The 23,680-nt window shown below is 50.5% G+C and overlaps 1 protein-coding gene across 1 annotated transcript in view; it reads left to right on the forward strand.

The window, feature by feature from the left end:
• Positions 1-23,680, forward strand: part of DUSP26 (dual specificity phosphatase 26) — a 122,520-nt gene that overhangs the window by 53,388 nt on the left and 45,452 nt on the right. The gene's annotated exons all lie outside the window — the stretch shown is intronic.

Consider the following 23,680-nt stretch of genomic DNA (forward strand, 5'->3'; position numbering starts at 1 on the left):
AACCCCAGAGACTTCTGTGGCACCTCAAAGTAAGCGAAGAGAAGGCATGGTAAGAGGACGTCCCACTTACGCCTCATGGGTCCTTCTAGGCCCATTATCATGCCTTTGAGGGTTCGGTTGAATCTCTCAACCAACCCGTTTCCTTGGGGGTGGTAAGGTGTGGTGAACTTGTAGGTTACACCACACTCTTGCCAAAGAGATTTCATGTACTTGGACATGAAATTGGTACCTCGGTCAGACACCACCTCTAGAGGGAATCCCACTCGGGAGAAAATTCCCATCAGTGCCCGTCCCACCACGGGGGCCGTCACTGTCCTCAGAGGAATGGCTTCCGGGTACCGGGTGGCATGGTCCACCAGGACCAGGATGAACCTATTGCCCATCGCTGTCCTGGGGTCCAGTGGCCCTACAATGTCAATCCCCACTCGCTGGAATGGGGTACCGACCACAGGGAATGGCTGGAGTGGAGCCTTCTGCTTCCTTCCACTCTTTCCACTTGCCTGGCAAGTCTGGCATGTCCTGCAGTGAGTATCTGAACTCCTGCGCATTTGAGGCCAATAAAAGTGGGTGACAAGCCTTTCAAAGGTCTTGTCCTGCTCCAAATGCCCTGCCAATGGCACATCGTGAGCCAGCCCCAGTAGGAAGGCTCTGAAGTCCTGGGGTACCACCAGCGCACGGGCTGACCCAGGCTCAGCAACCTTAGGCTCTGTATATAGGAGGTCGTTCTCCCAGTAAACGAAATGTGATCCTGACTGATCACCTGCGGCCTGGTCTGCAGCCTGCTGCCGCATACCCACGAGAGAAGGGCACTCCTTCTGTGCCTTGCAAAAGTCCTCCCTGGTGGGACCCCCTTCCTGCTGCCAATGGGTCAGCTCCGGCAGGTCTCCCAGTTCAGCTATCTGCTCCGCTGTAGGCTCCAGGGCATCCCCCTCAAGGTCTGCTTCCTCCTGGACCGTGGGAACTTCAGGGGCCGGCTTCCCGCGCCCCTAGCTCCATCTCTCTGAGGCCGGTTCCTGAGCCTCCCTCTCAGGCTCCAGGACCTCTTGAGTACCTCTACTGGCTGCCATGGACCGTGTGGTGACACACGCCCAATCCGGCATACCCAACATCTCCAGGTGAGCACTCCGCTCCACCTTAGCCCAAGGTGAGCTCTCCAAATCGTTCTCTAACAAACAGTCTACAGGCATGGCAGGCCTCACAGCTACCTGAAGAGTACCAGAGACCCCCCCCCCACTCAAAGGGAACCTGAGCCACCTTGCAGTGTCTCTCTGTGTTGTCAGCGGCAACAACGGGGTAGAATGCATTGGGGACCACCTGCTCTTGAGACACCAGGTGACACCTGACAGCTGTCACACTGGCTCCTGTATCTCTAAGAGCTTCCACTCTATGGCCATTTATGGTCACCCACTGCCTGTACTTCTTAGTGTTCTCAGGCAGCTGGGTTGGAGGGACCACTTCACGGTCTCCTAGCGAGACCAGGGACATCTCTGCGGGACCCCACCCACCTTGGACATCCCTCTCCTCCCCCAAGGCTACACTAGTCACCTGCCGGGGTGGAGCACCAGTGGGTGCGGGTTTACCAAACAATGGACACTTCACATCAGAGGCAAAATGCCCCAAATTGTTACACCTGTAACATCTGACGGGCCCCTTCTGAACAGGAGGACCTGTCGGGGCCCCGGTCGGTTTCCGGGGTGGGGGAGGCTGAGAACCCTTCCCTTGGTTCCCTTGGGGACTATTTTGGGGCCCTTTTTGGAACTGCTTCTGTTTACCCCTGTCCCCCCCACTCTTCTGCTGGGGACCCTGCCCACCTTTGGCAGACTCTCCCACGGTACCCTTGTGGACCCTGGTACTGACCCAGCGGTCCGCCTCCTCAGCAAGCTTCCTAGGGTTAGTCAGCCTACTATCGATCAGGTGCTGGCGTAGCTCAGGAAAACAATTACTGGACAAGTGCTCCCATGCCATTAAATCAAGAAGCCCTTGATAATCATTTACCTTACTACCCTTTACCCAACCATCCAGCGCTCTGCAAAAGAAAGTCACATACTCCACATACGTACTATTGGGAATCTTAGTGCAATCCCTAAACCTCTGTCTATATAACTCAGGGGTCAACCCATACCTAGCCATCAATGCTTCCTTCATATGGGCATAAGAATTATGAACATCAGCAGGTAAATCTAACAGTGTGTCCCGCCCTTCACTCAGGAACCGTCCCCACAACCCCGCTCCCCAATCTTTCTCAGGGACCCGGTGGGAAGACATGGCTACCTCGTAGGCTCTGAACCACTGCCCGATGTCGTCATTCTTGAAGAACTCCTTCACTACATCCTTGGGAATATAAACTCTTGGTTCCACCGGTACTGGCGGTGTGCTGCCACCAGAGGGATTAAGCTCCAAACTTTTTGCTTTCAGCTCCAGCTCCCTCAGCTTCATGTCATGCTCTAATTGTAGTTTCTTTTCTTCCATGGCTAGTCTTTGTTTTTCCATATCCATTTGCCCATGAAGTTTTGCCATCTCTACTTCGTGTGCCCGGGTTGCTGCCCTGTCTGCCAACTCTTCTGGCGACAGGCCTCTGCCAAACTCATGGACACTTTCTGGTGGAACCATTTCCACCTGATTCTCTGGTGCCTTTGACTCATACCAGGCCCTCAGCGCCTTCACGAGTTGGGTCTTGTTTTTCAATCCAGTTTGGGCAATTCTGAACTTGGAGCAAAAACCTCTCAACTCTTCATTGGTATAATTCTGAAGTGCGCTTTCTTCCCAATCTACGTCCTCAAATCCAGAGATTATAGAAGCTGCCCTTCCGGCGGGAAGTGAACCAGGCATGGTTCTAACAACGGAGATTCTTCGCAAAACAAAAACAGATGCTAGTCTTGTGGCTGTGTTACTGGTCTGCTCTCACTACGTGGTGATCAGTGATTCACTATACGCAAACCACAAATGCAAATCCGTAAATCCCACCGCTGCCACCAATGTTAGAAATGAGGGGGCTTTGGTTGACGCAGGTATGTACCCACAACAAGCAGGGACCCTTTACTTCTTGTCAGGGCGAAGGATGACTCCCCAGAATAACCCCTGCTCACCCTCTAGGTGCGTGGCGCGAGCAGTCTAGGCTAAGTCTCAGGCGTACATGGTTAAGCAAATGCAATTACACATACAGTAAACCCCTTGCATGCACCACAAACGGACACCAATCAGGAAGTATATAAAAATAAGCTTTTATGTAGATTCAGCAGATTCAATACAAGGCCCAGTAACGTTGAACTGATGGGGCCACAATTCTTAGGAATACGGTAAAGTTCTCTTTGTTACGGAAAGTTCTTTAGGCGGGCACAAGGTAACTGTGGGCCTCAGCGCACTTCGTACTGAGGCGGCATCCGGGAAGTACGCGGCAGATGACAGGGAAATCAGAACGTTGCGGACCCTGGATCCGATGCGAGCTCGCGGTCGAGTTCGTAAGTACAGTACCTTGTTTCTTGACGCAAAGGCGGGTGCGGGATTTCAGCGGCTCTTCGACAGAAGGGCGAGGCGGCGGCCAGGGCTCCCACACTTCACGATGGGTGTCTGATCTTCAGGCTCACGACAAGAGTGGGGTGTTGCAGGTGACAGGTGAACAAAGCGGGGCAGCCGGGCACGCAGATTACGTCCGGGCCGTCCGAGGCTTGGAGATGCTCACAACGCCGATTCCGGCGGGAGGGTGAAGGTGCACAGCGAGCCTCCAACGAGCGAGGTGACAGGGGCAGCCCAGCACAGCGTAGGGGGAGCGGCTCCGATCGAGCGAGGCTCTTCCCAAGGCGGGGGCGGCTAAGCAGTCCTGGTCACGGCTCAAGGAGGGACTGGGCACGAGGGTCACAGCTCCGGCGAGGGAAAGGACACCACAGTCCAGCGGCAGGCGAGTGAAGATCAGGTAGAGCCCAATGGTCCTGGGGCTCAGTTCAGGGGGCAAGCTCAGTTCCAAGCCCTTGGAGATCGTTTTTGGAAAAGCACAAGTCTTGAAAGTAAAAATAAAGCAAAGTCTTCAGCAACAGTTTTTCTTCTCCCCTTTGGCAGCAAGGTCACCACTGTAGGCCAATCCCCCAGGATAGGGACAGTCTTCCTCCTACAGCTTTCCCGGTGCCTCCTCCTCAGGCAGAGATTCTTCTTGGTCAAAAGCGGATCCAGTTTCTTAGGAGCAGGGCTCCTACATTTATACAGCAAATCTTTTGTTCTCCCAGGCCAGGGGGGCCCTTTGCCTAGTCCAGTCCGGGTTCTGAGCACTTTGTTTACGCGATGCAGGCTTCTTCTTTCAGAGTGCAGGGCAGAGTCATCAGACGCTCCACAGGGGGCGGAGCCGGCATTGAGGTGGCAGAGCACTGTCCTATTCAGAGCCTAGGAGTACTCCTCCCACCCATCTACCTGTCGATCGTCCTATTCACCACCAGGCTACCTAGCCCTGCCCATCTGGGTTCCCCCAGCCCTGTCACTCACACCAGCCAGACATCAGATACACATCACGCAGAGGCGGGCTGAAATGTTTAGGCAAGCAAAGGCCAGCTTTCTAAAAGCGGCATTTGCAAACCCGGAATATTAAAATAAACCTTGCGAAAAGATGTACCTTATTATTCCGAGTTCAGGCATACTAAACTCGATCTCCTACCATGTTCCCTGGGTTGGTTAGGATCATAGGGTGTAACAATCCAGGCCGCCCATACTGGCCTATGAGAACAGGGTAGCCTTGCAGTAGTGAACAACAAGATGGCGGTAATTCACTACTAGGACATGCCACGCATCTAGGCTTGTCCTACCTTAGGCTCACAACGCACCCTGCCCGTAGGCCTACCAGAGGGGTGACTAACATGCAGCTAAGGGAAGGTTTCGGGGACCGGCAAGTGTGGGCACTTGCCAGTCAGCATGTCAGCACCAGACTGCACGCAGGTTCTGCGATGGCAGACCTTAGACGTATTTTACCGCCCGCTTCTGTGGGTGGCACAACCCGTGCTGCAAGCCCACCAGTGGTGTTTGCCTTCACATGCCCTGGCGCTCCTGGCGCACTTTACTGGGGTCTGACAGTAAATCAAACAATCCAATCATGGAATCCAACCAACATATACAATTTACATAGGGAGCACTCGCACCGCGACACTGGTTGGCAGTGGCACAGCGCGCTGAGCGGCCAGCACCATAAAAACACATGAGGCACAGCGACAAAAAGAGGAAGGGAGACTCACGCCAAGGTGCCAGGTCTAACACGTGTCCCCTCCAGCTGAAAAGTGGGGAGAACTACCCTACCCCAGGGAGTTCCTCATCACTAAGGCGGAAAAATCTGGACAGACCGTCAGCATTGGCGTGATCTGTACCAGGGCGATGTTCCACCGTGAAATCCATACCCTGTAGGGAAATGGACCACCTCAACAGCTTTGTATTCTCACCCCTCATATGCATCAACCATCTGAGGGGCCTGTGGTCCGTCTGAACCCGGAAGTGAGACCCAAACAAGTAGGGTCTTAGCTTCTTCAGCGCCCAGACCACAGCAAATGCCTCACGCTCAATAGCACTCCACCTCTGTTCCCGTGGAAGTAACCTCCTGCTAAGAAAGGCTACAGGTTGATCTAGGCCCTCCTCATTAATCTGTGAAAGAACAGCCCCCACACCATGCTCTGAAGCGTCTGTCTGAACGATAAACTCTTTGGAGAAGTTGGGAGCCAAGAGCACGGGCGCCGTGCACATAGCAGTTTTCAAGGCCTCCAAAGCTTTCTGACAGGTGTCAGTCCAAATCACTTTCCTGGGCTGCTTCTTCGAAGTCAGCGCTGTCAAGGGGGCAACCATGTTGCCATACCCCTTGACAAACCTCCTGTAGTACCCGGTGAGACCTAGGAAGGCTCTCACCTCCGTCTGGGTTTTGGGCGCCTCCCAATTCAGGATGGTTTCTATCTTGGGCTGAAGGGGTGCCACCTGGCCACTCCCAACTTGGTGTCCCAAGTACACCACGGAACCCTGCCCGATCTGGCACTTACTCGCCTTGATCGTGAGGCCTGCCTTGCGCAGCGCCATCAACACTTCCCAGAGGTGTCGCAGGTGTTCCTCCCAAGTGGAGCTGAACACCGCGATGTCATCCAGGTAGGCTGCACTGAACGAATCCAGCCCAGCCAACACCTGGTTGACCAATCTCTGGAAGGTGGCAGGGGCATTCTTCATCCCAAATAGCATAACCCGGAACTGGTAGTGCCCATCTGGGGTGGAAAATGCTGACCTCTCTTTGGCCCCCTCGGTCAAGGCGATCTGCCAATACCCAGACGTTAAATCAAACGTGCTGAGGTAGTTGGCAGCCCCTAGCCGATCGATGAGCTCATCAGCTCTGGGGATGGGGTGTGCGTCGGTCCTAGTGACCGAATTGAGTCCTCTGTAGTCCACACAGAACCGGAGTTCGGGTGTGGCTCCCGGCGCTGCAGCCTTTGGGACCAAGACCACGGGGCTGGCCCAAGGACTGCTAGAAGACTCAATTACCCCGAGTGCAAACATCTTGGAGACCTCCTCCTTGATGCATGTCCTCACCCTGTCAGTCACCCTGTAGGCCTTGTGCCGCACAGGTGGACTATCCCCAGTGTCTACATCATGGACGCACCAATCAGTGACACCAGGGAAAACAGGTCAGAAAATTGTCCCAGCAACTGGCGACAATCATTCTGTTGCTCAGGGGTCAGGGTGGAAGAGAGGATGACACCATCCACTGACCCATCTTACTCCTTGGCTGACAGGAGGTCAGGAAGAGGTTCTGTCTCCTCTTCCATTCCAGCATCTGTTGCCAAGAGCATGCCCACTTGGGACCTCTCCAAGTGGGGCTTGAGGCGGTTGACATGTAGGACCCTTAAGGGGTTCCTAGGAGACTTCAGGTCCACCACGTAGGTAACAGGACTCTTGCGCTCCACCACCTCAAAGGGACCGGTCCACTTATCCTGGAGCGCGCACGGCTCCACGGGGGCCAAGACCCATACTTTCTGTCCAGGCTGAAGCTCTACCAGAGTGGCATTCTGGTCGTACCACCGCTTCATCTCCTCCTGGCTGGCTTCCAGATTTGCCTCAGCAAGTTGCCTGAATCGCCTAGTCTGATTCCTGAAGGCCAGCATGTAACTATATACGTTCTGGGGAGGTTTCCTGGGAGATTGCTCCCAGCCTTCCTTGACCAGACTTAGAGGTCCTCTGACTGGGTGACCATACAGAAGCTCAAAGGGACTGAACCCCAGAGACTTCTGTGGCACCTCACGGTAAGCGAAGAGAAGGCATGGTAAGAGGACGTCCCACTTACGCCTCATGGGTCCTTCTAGGCCCATTATCATGCCTTTGAGGGTTCGGTTGAATCTCTCAACCAACCCGTTTCCTTGGGGGTGGTAAGGTGTGGTGAACTTGTAGGTTACACCACACTCTTGCCAAAGAGATTTCATGTACTTGGACATGAAATTGGTACCTCGGTCAGACACCACCTCTAGAGGGAATCCCACTCGGGAGAAAATTCCCATCAGTGCCCGTCCCACCACGGGGGCCGTCACTGTCCTCAGAGGAATGGCTTCCGGGTACTGGGTGGCATGGTCCACCAGGACCAGGATGAACCTATTGCCCATCGCTGTCCTGGGGTCCAGTGGCCCTACAATGTCAATCCCCACTCGCTGGAATGGGGTACCGACCACAGGGAATGGCTGGAGTGGAGCCTTCTGCTTCCTTCCACTCGTTCCACTTGCCTGGCAAGTCTGGCATGTCCTGCAGTGAGTATCTGAACTCCTGCGCATTTGAGGCCAATAAAAGTGGGTGACAAGCCTTTCAAAGGTCTTGTCCTGCCCCAAATGCCCTGCCAATGGCACATCGTGAGCCAGCCCCAGTAGGAAGGCTCTGAAGTCCTGGGGTACCACCAGCGCACGGGCTGACCCAGGCTCAGCAACCTTAGGCTCTGTATATAGGAGGTCGTTCTCCCAGTAAACGAAATGTGATCCTGACTGATCACCTGCGGCCTGGTCTGCAGCCTGCTGCCGCATACCCACGAGAGAAGGGCACTCCTTCTGTGCCTTGCAAAAGTCCTCCCTGGTGGGACCCCCTTCCTGCTGCCAATGGGTCAGCTCCGGCAGGTCTCCCAGTTCAGCTATCTGCTCCCCTGTAGGCTCCAGGGCATCCCCCTCAAGGTCTGCTTCCTCCTGGACCGTGGGAACTTCAGGGGCCGGCTTCCCGCGCCCCTTGCTCCTTCTCTCTGAGGCCGGTTCCTGGGCCTCCCTCTCAGGCTCCAGGACCTCTTGAGTACCTCTACTGGCTGCCATGGACCGTGTGGTGACACACGCCCAATCCGGCATACCCAACATCTCCAGGTGAGCACTCCGCTCTTCCTTAGCCCAAGGTGAGCTCTCCAAATCGTTCCCTAACAAACAGTCTACAGGCATGGCGGGCCTCACAGCTACCTGAAGAGTACCAGAGACCCCCCCCACTCAAAGGGAACCTGAGCCACCTTGCAGTGTCTCTCTGTGTTGTCAGCGGCAACAACGGGGTAGAATGCATTGGGGACCACCTGCTCTTGAGACACCAGGTGACACCTAACAGCTGTCACACTGGCTCCTGTATCTCTAAGAGCTTCCACTCTATGGCCATTTATGGTCACCCACTGCCTGTACTTCTTAGTGTTCTCAGGCAGCTGGGTTGGAGGGACCACTTCACGGTCTCCTAGCGAGACCAGGGACATCTCTGCGGGACCCCACCCACCTTGGACATCCCTCTCCTCCCCCAAGGCTACACTAGTCACCTGCCGGGGTGGAGCACCAGTGGGTGCGGGTTTACCAAACAATGGACACTTCACATCAGAGGCAAAATGCCCCAAATTGTTACACCTGTAACATCTGACGGGCCCCTTCTGAACAGGAGGACCTGTCGGGCCCCGGTCGGTTTCTGGGGTGGGGGAGGCTGAGAACCCTTCCCTTGGTTCCCTTGGGGACTATTTTGGGGCCCTTTTTGGAACTGCTTCTGTTTACCCCTGTTCCCCCCACTCTTCTGCTGGGGACCCTGCCCACCTTTGGCGGAATCTCCCACGGTACCCTTGTGGACCCTGGTACTGACCCAGCGGTCCGCCTCCTCAGCAAGCTTCCTAGGGTTAGTCAGCCTACTATCGATCAGGTGCTGGCGTAGCTCAGGAAAACAATTACTGGACAAGTGCTCCCATGCCATTAAATCAAGAAGCCCTTGATAATCATTTACCTTACTACTCTTTACCCAACCATCCAGCGCTCTGCAAAAGAAAGTCACATACTCCACATACGTACTATTGGGAATCTTAGTGCAACCCCTAAACCTCTGTCTATATAACTCAGGGGTCAACCCATACCTAGCCATCAATGCTTCCTTCATATGGGCATAAGAATTATGAACATCAGCAGGTAAATCTAACAGTGTGTCCCGCCCTTCACTCAGGAACCGTCCCCACAACCCCGCTCCCCAATCTTTCTCAGGGACCCGGTGGGAAGACATGGCTACCTCGTAGGCTCTGAACCACTGCCCGATGTCGTCATTCTTGAAGAACTCCTTCACTACATCCTTGGGAATATAAACTCTTGGTTCCACCGGTACTGGCGGTGTGCTGCCACCAGAGGGATTAAGCTCCAAACTTTTTGCTTTCAGCTCCAGCTCCCTCAGCTTCATGTCATGCTCTAATTGTAGTTTCTTTTCTTCCATGGCTAGTCTTTGTTTTTCCATATCCATTTGCCCATGAAGTTTTGCCATCTCTACTTCGTGTGCCCGGGTTGCTGCCCTGTCTGCCAACTCTTCTGGCGACAGGCCTCTGCCAAACTCATGGACACTTTCTGGTGGAACCATTTCCACCTGATTCTCTGGTGCCTTTGACTCATACCAGGCCCTCAGCGCCTTCACGAGTTGGGTCTTGTTTTTCAATCCAGTTTGGGCAATTCTGAACTTGGAGCAAAAACCTCTCAACTCTTCATTGGTATAATTCTGAAGTGCGCTTTCTTCCCAATCTACGTCCTCAAATCCAGAGATTGTAGAAGCTGCCCTTCCGGCGGGAAGTGAACCAGGCATGGTTCTAACAACGGAGATTCTTGGCAAAACAAAAACAGATGCTAGTCTTGTGGCTGTGTTACTGGTCTGCTCTCACTACGTGGTGATCAGTGATTCACTATACGCAAACCACAAATGCAAATCCGTAACTCCCACCGCTGCCACCAATGATAGAAATGAGGGGGCTTTGGTTGACGCAGGTATGTACCCACAACAAGCAGGGACCCTTTACTTCTTGTCAGGGCGAAGGATGACTCCCCAGAATAACCCCTGCTCACCCTCTAGGTGCGTGGCGCGAGCAGTCTAGGCTAAGTCTCAGGCGTACACGGTTAAGCAAATGCAATTACACATACAGTAAACCCCTTGCATGCACCACAAACGGACACCAATCAGGAAGTATATAAAAATAAGCTTTTATGTAGATTCAGCAGATTCAATACAAGGCCCAGTAACGTTGAACTGATGGGGCCACAATTCTTAGGAATACGGTAAAGTTCTCTTTGTTACGGAAAGTTCTTTAGGCGGGCACAAGGTAACTGTGGGCCTCAGCGCACTTCGTGCTGAGGCGGCGTCCGGGAAGTACGCGGCAGATGACAGGGAAATCAGAACGTTGCGGACCCTGGATCCGATGCGAGCTCGCGGTCGAGTTCGTAAGTACAGTACCTTGTTTCTCGACGCAAAGGCGGGTGCGGGATTTCAGCGGCTCTTTGACAGAAGGGCGAGGCGGCGTCGGGGGCTCCCACACTTCACGATGGGTGTCTGATCTTCAGGCTCACGACAAGAGCGGGGTGTTGCAGGTGGCGGGTGAACAAAGCGGGGCAGCCGGGCACGCAGATTACGTCCGGGCCGTCCGAGGCTTGGAGATGCTCACAACGCCGATTCCGGCGGGAGGGTGAAGGTGCACAGCGAGCCTCCAACGAGCGAGGTGACAGGGGCAGCCCAGCACAGCGTTGGGGGAGCGGCTCCGATCGAGCGAGGCTCTTCCCAAGGCGGGGGCGGCTAAGCAGTCCTGGTCACGGCTCAAGGAGGGACTGGGCACGAGGGTCACAGCTCCGGCGAGGGAAAGGACACCACAGTCCAGCGGCAGGCGAGTGAAGATCAGGTAGAGCCCAATGGTCCTGGGGCTCAGTTCAGGGGGCAAGCTCAGTTCCAAGCCCTTGGAGATCGTTTTTGGAAAAGCACAAGTCTTGAAAGTAAAAATAAAGCAAAGTCTTCAGCAACAGTTTCTCTTCTCCCCTTTGGCAGCAAGGTCACCACTGTAGGCCAATCCCCCAGGATAGGGACAGTCTTCCTCCTACAGCTTTCCCGGTGCCTCCTCCTCAGGCAGAGATTCTTCTTGGTCAAAAGCGGATCCAGTTTCTTAGGAGCAGGGCTCCTACATTTATACAGCAAATCTTTTGTTCTCCCAGGCCAGGGGGGCCCTTTGCCTAGTCCAGTCCGGGTTCTGAGCACTTTGTTTACGCGATGCAGGCTTCTTCTTTCAGAGTGCAGGGCAGAGTCATCAGACGCTCCACAGGGGGCGGAGCCGGCATTGAGGTGGCAGAGCACTGTCCTATTCAGAGCCTAGGAGTACTCCTCCCACCCATCTACCTGTCGATCGTCCTATTCACCACCAGGCTACCTAGCCCTGCCCATCTGGGTTCCCCCAGCCCTGTCACTCACACCAGCCAGACATCAGATACACATCACGCAGAGGCGGGCTGAAATGTTTAGGCAAGCAAAGGCCAGCTTTCTAAAAGCGGCATTTGCAAACCCGGAATATTAAAATAAACCTTGCGAAAAGATGTACCTTATTATTCCGAGTTCAGGCATACTAAACTCGATCTCCTACCATGTTCCCTGGGTCGGTTAGGATCATAGGGTGTAACAATCCAGGCCGCCCATACTGGCCTATGAGAACAGGGTAGCCTTGCAGTAGTGAACAACAAGATGGCGGTAATTCACTACTAGGACATGCCACGCATCTAGGCTTGTCCTACCTTAGGCTCACAACGCACCCTGCCCGTAGGCCTACCAGAGGGGTGACTAACATGCAGCTAAGGGAAGGTTTCGGGGACCGGCAAGTGTGGGCACTTGCCAGTCAGCATGTCAGCACCAGACTGCACGCAGGTTCTGCGATGGCAGACCTTAGACGTATTTTACCGGCCGCTTCTGTGGGTGGCACAACCCGTGCTGCAAGCCCACCAGTGGTGTTTGCCTTCACATGCCCTGGCGCTCCTGGCGCACTTTACTGGGGTCTGACAGTAAATCAAACAATCCAATCATGGAATCCAAGCAACATATACAATTTACATAGGGAGCACTCGCACCGCGACACTGGTTGGCAGTGGCACAGCGCGCTGAGCGGCCAGCACCATAAAAACACATGAGGCACAGCGACAAAAAGAGGAAGGGAGACTCACGCCAAGGTGCCAGGTCTAACACCATCCAAGGTAATCCTCTGGGACGCTTTAAAACCCACAATCGGGGGGTCGACATCAGCTACCGTACAAATGAGAAACGCAAGCACTCAACGGGCTGAGCTTGAGGCCCATCATACACCCCTAGAGACACAATACATGCATGATCCCAGTCCCTCCCTCCAGCGTAATTTACCTGAAGCTCAACAACAGATACAACAACATGTCATGGATGAGGCGAAAGAAATCTGGTTGGCGTTGCAACACCGCATCTATCCGTGGGGGGACGAATCAAGCAAAATGCTATACAGGTTGTGTCAGGATGAGCGGCTCCCGGCCACTGTTCCAATTATCCACGGGATAGATGGTGTTTTATACTTCTCTCCCGGGGCTGTCACCGCAGAATTTGCACGCTACTTTCCCACACTATATGCGCAGCTAGAGCAGCTCTCAGAGGCTCTCATCGCGGAGTTCCTTAGGGATATCTCCCCCCCCGAGACTCACCGATCAGATGAGAGACCAACTTGATGCCTCCATTACAGTTGAACTAAATGCAGCACTGGTGTCAATACGCCCCGGACAGACCCCCAGTCCCAATGGATTCCCCATGGAATTTCTTCAATCACACATGCCCACACTAGGCCCACACTTATTAGAGGCAATACAGGACGCACTTGACTGGCACATACTGCCACGGGATTGGCGGCAGGCCGAGATTGTCCTCTTCTTTAAGCCAGGCCGCCCACTGAAACTATTGGGCAGGGTCCTAGCCGATCTCCTACGGGCCTGTATACAAGATCTGATTCATTTAGATCAATCTGGCTTTATGCCACACCGGGCCACTCGCCACAACATCCGTCGGGTCCATAACACCGTGACCCTGGCTCCGGAGTTGGGGCGTCCCGCAGCCATACTACTCGCCGATATTGATAAGGCATTTGACTCCCTTAGTTGGGAGTATCTATTCCAACTCCTTGAAGCTGTTAATTTTAGCCCGAGTTTCCTAGCATACATTTGTTTACTATATACAGAACCAACCGCCTCAGTGCGCATCGCTGGTCATCGCTCGGCCCCCTTTCTCATTTGTCGCGGCACGAGACAGGGTTGCCCCCTGTCCCCACTTTCTTTTCACGCTAGCGGTGGAACCCCTGGCGGTGTGGGTACGCAGTGATCCAGTGCTCCGGGGATTTTAGTGGCTACGGTCGCAACCCGACCGCATTGCTTTATATGCAGACAACGTCCTTATCTTTATAAAAGACCCATGGATCTCGGGGCCACGTATCCTGCAGATCCTCCGAGTCTTCGGTCAGACCACTGGGCTTCATACCAACAACATTAAATCTGTACTGTTCCCGGTGTGTAGTAACCAGGTTTGAGGTACATGGGCGGCCCAGTTGACGCATGTGATGGAGGGATGTAAATACTTGGGTATCTTCATGTCTCCTTGCCCAAAGATTTCATGGGCACATAATATAAATCCACTCCTCGCTGGCCTCCGAGATAAGACAACAATATGGTCATCTCTTCCCCTCTCGTTGTATGGGCGCTCAGCGATTTTTAAGATGGTCTCTTTACCTAGAATACCTTTGGCCACAAAACTTCCAGTACCACATACCGCGATCATGGTTTGCACAAATAAATGCCATCCATAATAAATTCCTATGGAATGGAGGGGCAGTTAAGGTGGCACTACAAACCTGTGCACAAACAACGTATTGTAGCGGCATCGCAGCGGTGGACGTATATTCTTATTACGCTGCCTCCCATTTATTAATCATAAATTAATGGTGGTATAACACACCAATGTACCCGGCGTTCGCACTGGAGCACGCAGCAATGGAGGGTGTCCCCCTCCTTCGGCCACTATCCAGTTCACAGAGTCTAAACTTCCTACCTCATGCCAGCAGAACAGCGGTTCGGCTCTGGAGGTATACTGTAGGGCAAATGGGGTGGTGTGGGCGCCTGACCCAGGTGACCCCCTATGGCACGGCACCCACCTGCGCCAGGTGGCGGCTTTAACGGGATTCCGCAAATGGGACCTTGTGGGCATATCCACACTTGGAGATGTTATGAAGGGACTACTTTAAAGTCCTTCCAGCAGTTACAGGTTGAATTCCAATTGCATAAAACGCAATTCTATAAATACGTTTAACTGCGTCACGCTCTCACTCCCAAGATTCTCACCCTGGACAACCTTCCAGAGTTTCACCCCCTTGAGGGCTGCCTTCTCATGGGTAACCTAGGGGCCCATAAAATCTGACAGGTTTATCAGACCTTGACGGCACACTCCAGAACGACACTACACAAGACTAGAGGGGCGTGGCAGGAAGATATACCAGGCTTATAGGATGATGACTGGGCAGAGGCCATAGCTAGTCCCTGGGGCGCAGACTTGTCCTCTCAATACCCCCACATCCAATTTAAATACATACCGAGTATATTATACACGACTCCGTCTTTGGAAGATGGGGGTTATTCAATCCCCCAGTGTTTATGCTGCGAAAGAGATGAGGGAACATTTATACATACTGTCTGGAATTGTACCGCTATACAGCCCTTTTGGAGTAGAGTCTCAAGTTGCCTGGGTAGGGTATTATCCTGGGATCTTTCATACGACCCTAAACTGTTTTTACTACACAGCACTGATGGGATAGGGGTGAATCGGTATAAACAACATCTGCTCTTTCTGGCCCTCATGATTGCTATCACTCAGTTATGAAAGGGGACCTCCCCACTGATGTTAGGGAAATGGCAGAAATCTCTAGATAGATGAATGGGCGCAGAGATTGCGGTATTCCAAGCGAGAGGCTGCCCCCAGAAACACAGGAAAATATGGTCCCAATGGCAACATATCGGGGTATCGATCTCCCCCCCCTTCCCTTTCAAACCCCCTGATGAGTGAACCTCTTTACACTTCCTCGACTACAACATGCCATTCATTATATCTTATCATCACCTATACGGGTACTCAAACTTACTCACTAAAATGGAATGGAACTTTCTACTTAAAGTTTTTGTTGTTATATATGCAAACTGTAGTTAATATTGTATACAATCTTGGTACTTTTGAACTATCTCATCTTCAACATGTATATGTAGGGCTGCTGCCCAGGTGGTACCATTAAAAGTCAATAAAAGTGTGTAAAAAAAAAAAATAATAATAATTGTACAAATCTCCCTGCAAACCTATCTGAGTTGTGTGTATATCGGAAGTCAGGGGTAAGCTTATCCCCTTGCCCTGTCATTAAGTTCTTCTCCTCCCTGGGCTCAGGATGCGGCAATACAATGTTTCAAAGGGCTGGGATCATGCCAACCGCAGAAGGTAAACAGAAACCAGCAAAGTCCTGACTCAAGCAAACATTGTCTCAGCATGGTGTGCAGAGTCTGTTTGAATTCTGATGAAGTTCAAGTAACTGGTTGGAGGGGTCTATATTTAACTCAAAAATGAGAAACATAAACCAAAAAGCGCAAACATTTTTGCAAATGTTAGGGGCATATTTACAAGGGGATTATGTGTCTCTTTCTGCACATAAACAATCATTAAATAATGACAAGTTGCGATTTTGGAAATGTCACAGCGCGGTGCTGCTTTATTTGGTGCAGCTCCACGCTTCGACAGTTCATTGTAAATAGGCCCCATAGTTTGCAAATACCCATGATCACAAGCTCTTCAACTTCCCCTGTACCTTAGTGCTGGCATAGATCTGTTTCCATTTCCTAAGATCGACAGGGAAATGGATCATACCTTAATTTGAAGGAGGTGCAAGGGTAGGGGTTACTCCACAGGGACAAATATTTTCCCGATGGAGAGAAAAGAAACAAATAAATTGAGTATTTGCACAGGGGAAGCACTGAGTTGGTTAGGCACCCTGGGCATTATCAGCTATTAATTGCCCATCTGAAACTCTGGGCTTAATGTCAAAGGCATTATCAAGGAGAAAACACAATTAATAGCAGTTAACATCTGCCAGAATGCGTGCCAAAAGGCCACAGGAAGTCATGCATCCGGGGTCCCTCTATGCTTGACGTTTATGGTTAAAAAATAGTTAAGGCCCTCATTTTTTTTTAAATTGCTTGACTATACTTGACTATAGCCTACAAGTAAGAGTTTCATCTGCTTCATCCAATACCTTTTATCAGAGTTTTTTTGTGCTAGAGGGAAAGAAAAGGAGATAGAAGGGGGGAAAAAAGAACACGCATCTTTAAATCACAAAATGCAAATACCTGAAAAATGCAATTAGTGTGGTATAAATTTAAAAAAGCACAACCCACGTGTATTCGGATGCTCCAGAGCATAAGTCCCTAGTTTGTCAAATGTACCTGTAAAGTGAAAGTGTCATAAAGTGCTTTATCCTTCTATTCAAGGCTAATCAGAAAAGACATGTCAATAAATAGCATGTGATGGTAAATTCTTATCCAAAGCTAATCGATGTAAAAGAAAAATATTTGCGAAGTTTACTTGTCTTACCATATTACACATTCCAAAGACTGCTAACTGAAAATGCACAATGAATACTGACTCAAAGTCCTGTTTTTGAGCATTAAGGAAAAAGTAAAAACACTGAAATAATACAAGTATTTTTATCATCATCATCATTATTATTTTAAGAACAACAATAATCCTAATCTGTCTACATAAGCCCAGTGGCCAGGCTTTCGCTACAGCAAATGTCCAACAGAAAAAATGGAGCAGTGATAAAAATACAAAAAAACCTTCATAGTATTTATTCACTGAAGTGATTTCTCATAATGGTAAGTTTACAGATGTTGACTATAACTTTGTTAATTTAGCCATTGTTTTACCGAATTTATATCGTAAACCATTCCCCAGATAAATGTATTGCCTGAAAAAGATTGTAAAATGCATTGCATTCGTCCATTCTAGACGGGCTTAGGGATTCTCATACTTCCAGTAGAGTGTAAGCAGAGATCTGGCTAGGAAAGGTCCAATACACAGCATCTGGTTATTAGCCAACTTGGGGGCATATTATCAAGAAACGGCGTTAACATTATCGCCGCTTTAGCGGCAGAAAACTGCCGCTAAAGCGGCGATAATGGCTTGATAATATGCCACAGAGAATTTCTATAGAAGCCCATGTTCTGGTTTCAACATGGGCTTCTATTGGAATTCTCATGGGCATATAATCAAGCCCATTATCGCCGCTTTAGCGGTGCCACTAAAGTGGCGATAATTTTAACGCCGTGCTTGATAATATGCCCCATAGTACTCAGGCACTTTACACGACTCATTGGAGTAAGGATTGGTGCCCGACCAAATAACCAAACTGAAATATTTATAGACACCTGGAATTGCAAGCTTTTGATGCAGCTTCGATAAAGATTTGGAATGGCAGGATAAACCGGTTGACCCAGGCAGTCATGCTAAGCCTGGTCACTGACTGAGCATTGCATTATGCTTACTTTGATATGATACAACTAAGAGTTTATCAGATGAAAGTATTCAGATTTTTATGCTCCTCAATTTAGGTATTTAGGGCCTAACACAAATGTTTGACTGTCACTATTTCATGTCCTTGGTTGGAAGTTAAGGCAGCATTGGGTGCAAAAACGTTTTACCTCTACATTATGAAAGCAGGATTCTGGAGGTGGTAATGTGTGACAAGAATGGTTGCGCATATCTGTAGTGTGGCATTTTGCTTTTTGTTGCTATGTTGTGGGCTGCACTATCGCAATGTGATTTTGTTGAGTAGTGTGGTTGTTGTGTTCCCTTTTGTTTTGACAGTTTTGTTGAAGTGTGCTGTTGAGTTTTAATTGTGTTATGTTGCATTTTTTATATTACTGCCTTATTTGCAGCCGTTTATTTTATCTATGTCAACACATACTCCTATATGTCCAACCAAAAGCACCATTTGCCTTGAAAGTTCCTGTGACAAGCAACCATTTACTACTAAGGTGATAAAATAGTTCTGCTCCAGCTCTTCAGCTACTTAAGACACCAGTCATCCCAAAACAGTGTCTTAACTTAGTGCTCCCAGTGCTCACTTTATGTCATACAGTCGCTATACTCAGGTATCCAAAATCGCTCAGGTCTGCAACTAGAGTTTGTACCCATTTAAGAACTCCCTTGGCGCTTTGAGATTACAGAAAGAGCCATGACTGTGTGCATGGGCCCTTATTTTAATAGAAATTATGTGAGTATAAAATTTGCAAGGGATGTGGCAATATGCATAAGAAGGAATCCCTGTGTCTTTTCATATTCTTCTTTTTTACTTCTTTTTATTAGTTTAGAATTTTTTTTATAAGCCATCAGTATAAGGTTACATGCTGGAAGGGGGCAGATATGAATAATGTAGCTGTGTTGATACATAAATCTCCCTTCACCCACGCAAACAGTACATGTCATCTCGACAGTCCCAGTGAACAGGATCACATCGAAAATAAAGCAGTTTGTCCATTCTACGAGAACCGTGCCCCCCAAACATTCTCGCGCAGGAGAGGTGTGGCGCAGCAGCCAGAGCAGTTGACTCCAGAGCACAGGGTTCACAGTTTGATCGCTAGCAGCAGCTCAGCTCAGCATCATATGACTCTGAGCAATAGCTCACTTTATCTCCCCGACGGCCCCCCAGCACCTGGATTTCCTTAGGGGTGATAAGTTCGCACTTTACAAATGTGAAATTTATTTATTTAATCAATTTCTTGGCACAGCTTCTCCTCTTATATATCTCCTTTTTGGCATTATATTAGAAGTTCATACCTTCTTTCCTCCAGATGGTCAGCGGGGGTGGCGGGATGAGGAGCTGGTGTCTGCCAATGCTGAGCAATGTCCCATCTAGCTACCAGGTACCCAGTGCCGGCAAACAGCCTGTGGTGCGTAGTATCTAGCAAACCATCCATTATCCCAAAGAAGTGTCACTTTAGGGTCTAGCTCTGCCACTACCTGTAGTGTGTGTGTAATCTGTTCATGGACTGAAGCTCAGTAGACTTTTATAACCAGGCAGGACCAAATAACATAATAGAAGGATCCCATGGGGTCGCAACATCGTATGCAGCTAGGTGAGGGAGTGCGCCCCATCCCCCACAGCCTATTCAGGCTATAATATAGGCAGTGAAAATAGGAAAATTTAATTAGCCGGAGGTTAGAATGTATGGCTAGTGTGCGCAATGGCTTCTTTGTGTCCTGCCAGTCCTCATCATCCAGTTTTCCCAAAGCAGATGTCCAGCTTCCCCAGAGTTGTAGGAGAGGATCTGGGGCATTAAGGAGAAGTGATCGGTACAGTAAGGAAATTCTCTGGGGACCCAGAGGCCCCATTGTCACCTTCTTCTCCAGGGGTTAGCTTCGGGGACCTTCAGAAGGAGATCTGTATACGTTTCCAGAGCATGATGGACAAGTAGGTATCTGAAGCATTGCAAATTATGGAGATTGTATTCGGCTTTGAGATGGTTGAAGGACACCATGTGGTCCCTGTCCCATTTTTCCCCAGTGCAGTGATCCCTATTTGGCCCCATCCATGGAACCCTTCCGGGCATATATTCTGCTCCAGCTACATCCCCACCTACAGAGGAGTTTGAGAAATCATTATCCCAAGGCAGTGGATGTGAGTGAGTATTGCCCTCCAACACAAGAGTAGGATTTTGGAGATCTGCGGTAGGGAAGCAAGAGTTTCCTCACATACAATATGTTATGTATGCCCCAATTCTCGAGTATGTGCAGTTCAAGGCACCAAGAAGAATTGTGTCAATCTCTGAACAACCAATCATTGATCGGTACCATTTGTGCTGCACAACAATAGAGGCAGAGATCAGGGGCGCCCAGGCCCCCTTCGTAGGGGGAGGTACAGCACTTACTGTGGGAAACTCTGGGGGTCCTAGAGGCCTGGTAAAACCTCGTAGCCATGGATTATAGATCAGAGAAGAAGGAGTTAGGGAGTATAAAAGGGTACTTTTGCAGGACATATAGGAATCTGTGTAGACCTAGAACTTTGTATAAAACATTGTGTCCCAATAGGTTCAATAGAAGCGTCGACCAGCTGTCTAGGTCTGTCCGTGTGTGTGCCTGGAGTGGTGCAATGTTGAGGTCCTATGCTGTCTGTGGGTCTAACTCAATGTATATACCAAGGTACTGGAAAGGGCCAGAGGTGATCCTAAGTCTGGTTTCCAGTTGTGGCAGGGGGTCGGGCCCATCAGGTGTATGTATTGCAACTTATCCCAATTTACCCGCTGACCCACCACATCTCCATAGACCTCCAATCTTCTGATATGTCGCTGCAAAGTTGTCTGAGGAGACTGCAGCTAGAGCAGCATGTGATCAGCATATAGCTCCACTCTATCATTGCAGTGCGGGAACCAAGAAAAGCCTTGAAGCTGGGCGTCTACTCAAATTCAATTTGCCTGGGGTTCAAACATTTTTTGAGTATTTGAAATAGGAAGGGCCAATGAACCGTGTCAAATGCTTTTTCATAATCGATGAGGAGGAGGGCTGCTGGGCCTGGTAAGTGATCAGTGTGGGCATGGGTAGCCTGAATACGACGTAGACAGTTGTGTGTCCTCATGCCAGGCATGAAGCCATTTTGATCCTCATGGGTCAGTGTTTGGACTATGGTAGTCAGTTGTGTGGCCAGCATTTTTGCCAACAGTTTGGATTCAATTTTAATCAAGGAGCTAGGCCAGTAGGAGGCACAAGGCATCGGTGGCCTACCGGACTTAAGGTGGGTGGTAATGGTGGCGGACGAAGATCAGGAGGCAGAGTTCTTGTATGGCCAGCCTCCTCAAAAAGGAGGAGTAGATCGAGGACAAGGAGGGGTGTGAATCTCTTAAAGAGTTCAGCCAGGAAGCAGTTTGGGCCAAGAGTTATCCCGGACAGAGTAGCAGAGATGGCAGTTTGCACCTCCATTAGTGTAAATGGTTTGTCTAGTGTACAGCGTTAAGAGCATGACATCAGGTGGATTGCGATGTCTCTGGCTTACATGTGAGTGTGTTCTAGTATTGGTCGTGGTGTGTGGCTGTAGCGGGAGCAATACTATGATACGAACATTTCTGCAATTTCAGTGTAGTCGGACGTGAGGCATCCCTCTGGAGTCTGAATGGCTAAGACAATACAAGCCCCTCTAGTTTCTGGAATAACCAATAGAGCAATTTGCGAACCTTATTGCAATGTTCATAGAGCCAGTACTGTGATAGGGAAGCAGCTGTGAGGGCGGAATTCAGGAGACTGCACCTCAGTGTCTCAGGAAGGTCGTCTATGTGTTGAATGTGAGCAACTGATGGTGTCGTCCTGCCTGATTGTTCAAGTGCAAGGATCTGGGACTCCAAAAGTGTAATGTCCTGTTCCCTATCCCGTTTATGACCGTGAACTGCCGCCAGTGCTTTACCTCGAATCACTGCCTTAAATGCCTCCCACAGGCATGCATGGAAGTCCAACGTGTGTTAGCTTAGGTCAAAATATTCAGTAATGGCTGCTCTTGAGAGGTCTACCAGGGAGTCTTCCCTATGCCACCAGGCATTCAGTCTCCAAACTCCCCTGTCTCCTTTTAGTCCACTCCCCAGTTGCATCTAAACCTGGGCGTGGTCAGAAAGTCCCCTGGGAAGGCTATGGGTATGGTGAACTAGTGGTAAAGAGTCTGCAGGCATGAATATGTAGTCAAGGTGAGAGTGAGTCTTCTGGGTGGTGGAGCAGTGTGTAAACATGTTATCCCGGTGGTGCCATTTACACCATATGTTCACCAAGCCTAGGAAGTGTGCCCATCTATAGAGTGCTAGTGATGTGGAGAAGGAGTTTGAAGAGGAGGTGTTGAGTGTCCTGTCCATAATGCCGTTGAAGTTTCCACCTAGTATGAGGGTACCCAGTTGTGTCTGCAATAGTGTTCTGAAGCGGTCTGCAAGTGAGGCAGTCACTAAAGCTGAGGGTATATAAACAATACCTATGGTCCAAGGCCGTTCTTCTAGTGTACTGTCTAGGAGGAGATATTGTCCTTGCGTGTCCGGATGGGAGCAACATCGTCAAAAGGGCATGAGTGGTGCAAGAGTATTGCTACTCCTCTAGCTCCCCGCGAGGCAAAGCCAGCATGGAACCATGGCGGGTGAGGAGGGGGCAATTGTCTCCCAATAGGTGGGTTTGTTGGATCAGTAAGAATGCTGAGCCTGCCGTTTAACATACCTCAGGACTGCGCCTCTCTTTAATTTGTCAAGGAGGCCATTAACATTCAGAGGTGGTTAAAGAAAGGCAGGGTAGACTTCACAGGAGACCGCAAAACCAGCACACAGCACTTTTGCCTGAATCCCTGGGCGGCGAGGCATGGAGCACTTTCCTTCCAGTCCCTGGAGGGGATTGAAATTGACGGCGGCGGTCCCGCAGCGCGGAAGACCGCAAAACCAGCACACAGCACTTTTGCCTGAATCCCTGGGCGGCGAGGCATGGAGCACTTTCCTTCCGGTCCCTGGAGGGAATTGAAATTGACGGCGGCGGTCCCGCAGTGCGGGAGACCGCAAAACCAGCACATAGCACTTTTGCCTGAATCCCTGCATGGCGAGGCATGGAGCACTTTCCTTCCGGTCCCTGGAGGGGATTGAAATTGACGGCGGCGGTCCCGCAGCACGGGGCGCGCCCGGGCTAAGCCCGGAGGAAGACCGGGCCAAGACTGGCCCGTCTTAACCCATCATAGGCCGAAGTAGGCTGGGCTGTGCCACAGCTTTTGGCTGCATGGTGGAGGGGTACTTGATCCACATAGTGACTGCCGAAAAGAGTGGGTGAGTTTGTGTCGTTGGGCCTTTTTATTATATGTCCTGTAACCAACTGACATTTGTCTTCTTGGCAGTATACAACTAGTTAAGTGGAAAAGGAAAACTATGTGTCAAAAAAATCCCCATAAGGAGGGCGGGGGGAGTAGTCACCAGACTCTCCTGAAATATCTGACCGGAGCCATGGGGGCTATAGAGCAGCAGATTTCGTCTGTAGAGGAGGCTATAAACACTGAAAGATCTGGCTCGGAAGATGTGGGCGATACTGGGAAGGAGATTTGCACTTTTCCATCAGACATGCTTGAAATCCTTGAACCCAGTGTTAGCATTAATGGATGTGTTTTGAACCTCTCAGATCGTATCTCTATTTGCTAGCTAGACCCAGATGGTGACCCCCAACCTCCGACCAAACGCCTACGGAACACTGTAAATTCTAAAAGTAACTCAATTAATATTCACCATAATCAACCAGAGGTCAGAGCCATCATCAATAACCCTGTACCCGGCATCGTGCTGGATAAAACCATCAAAAAGATTAAACCAGTGATGGAGTCAGGAAACCGCAG

The sequence above is a fragment of the Triturus cristatus genome, chromosome 11 (assembly GCF_964204655.1).
Source record: "Triturus cristatus chromosome 11, aTriCri1.1, whole genome shotgun sequence".
Lineage (NCBI taxonomy): Eukaryota > Metazoa > Chordata > Amphibia > Caudata > Salamandridae > Triturus > Triturus cristatus.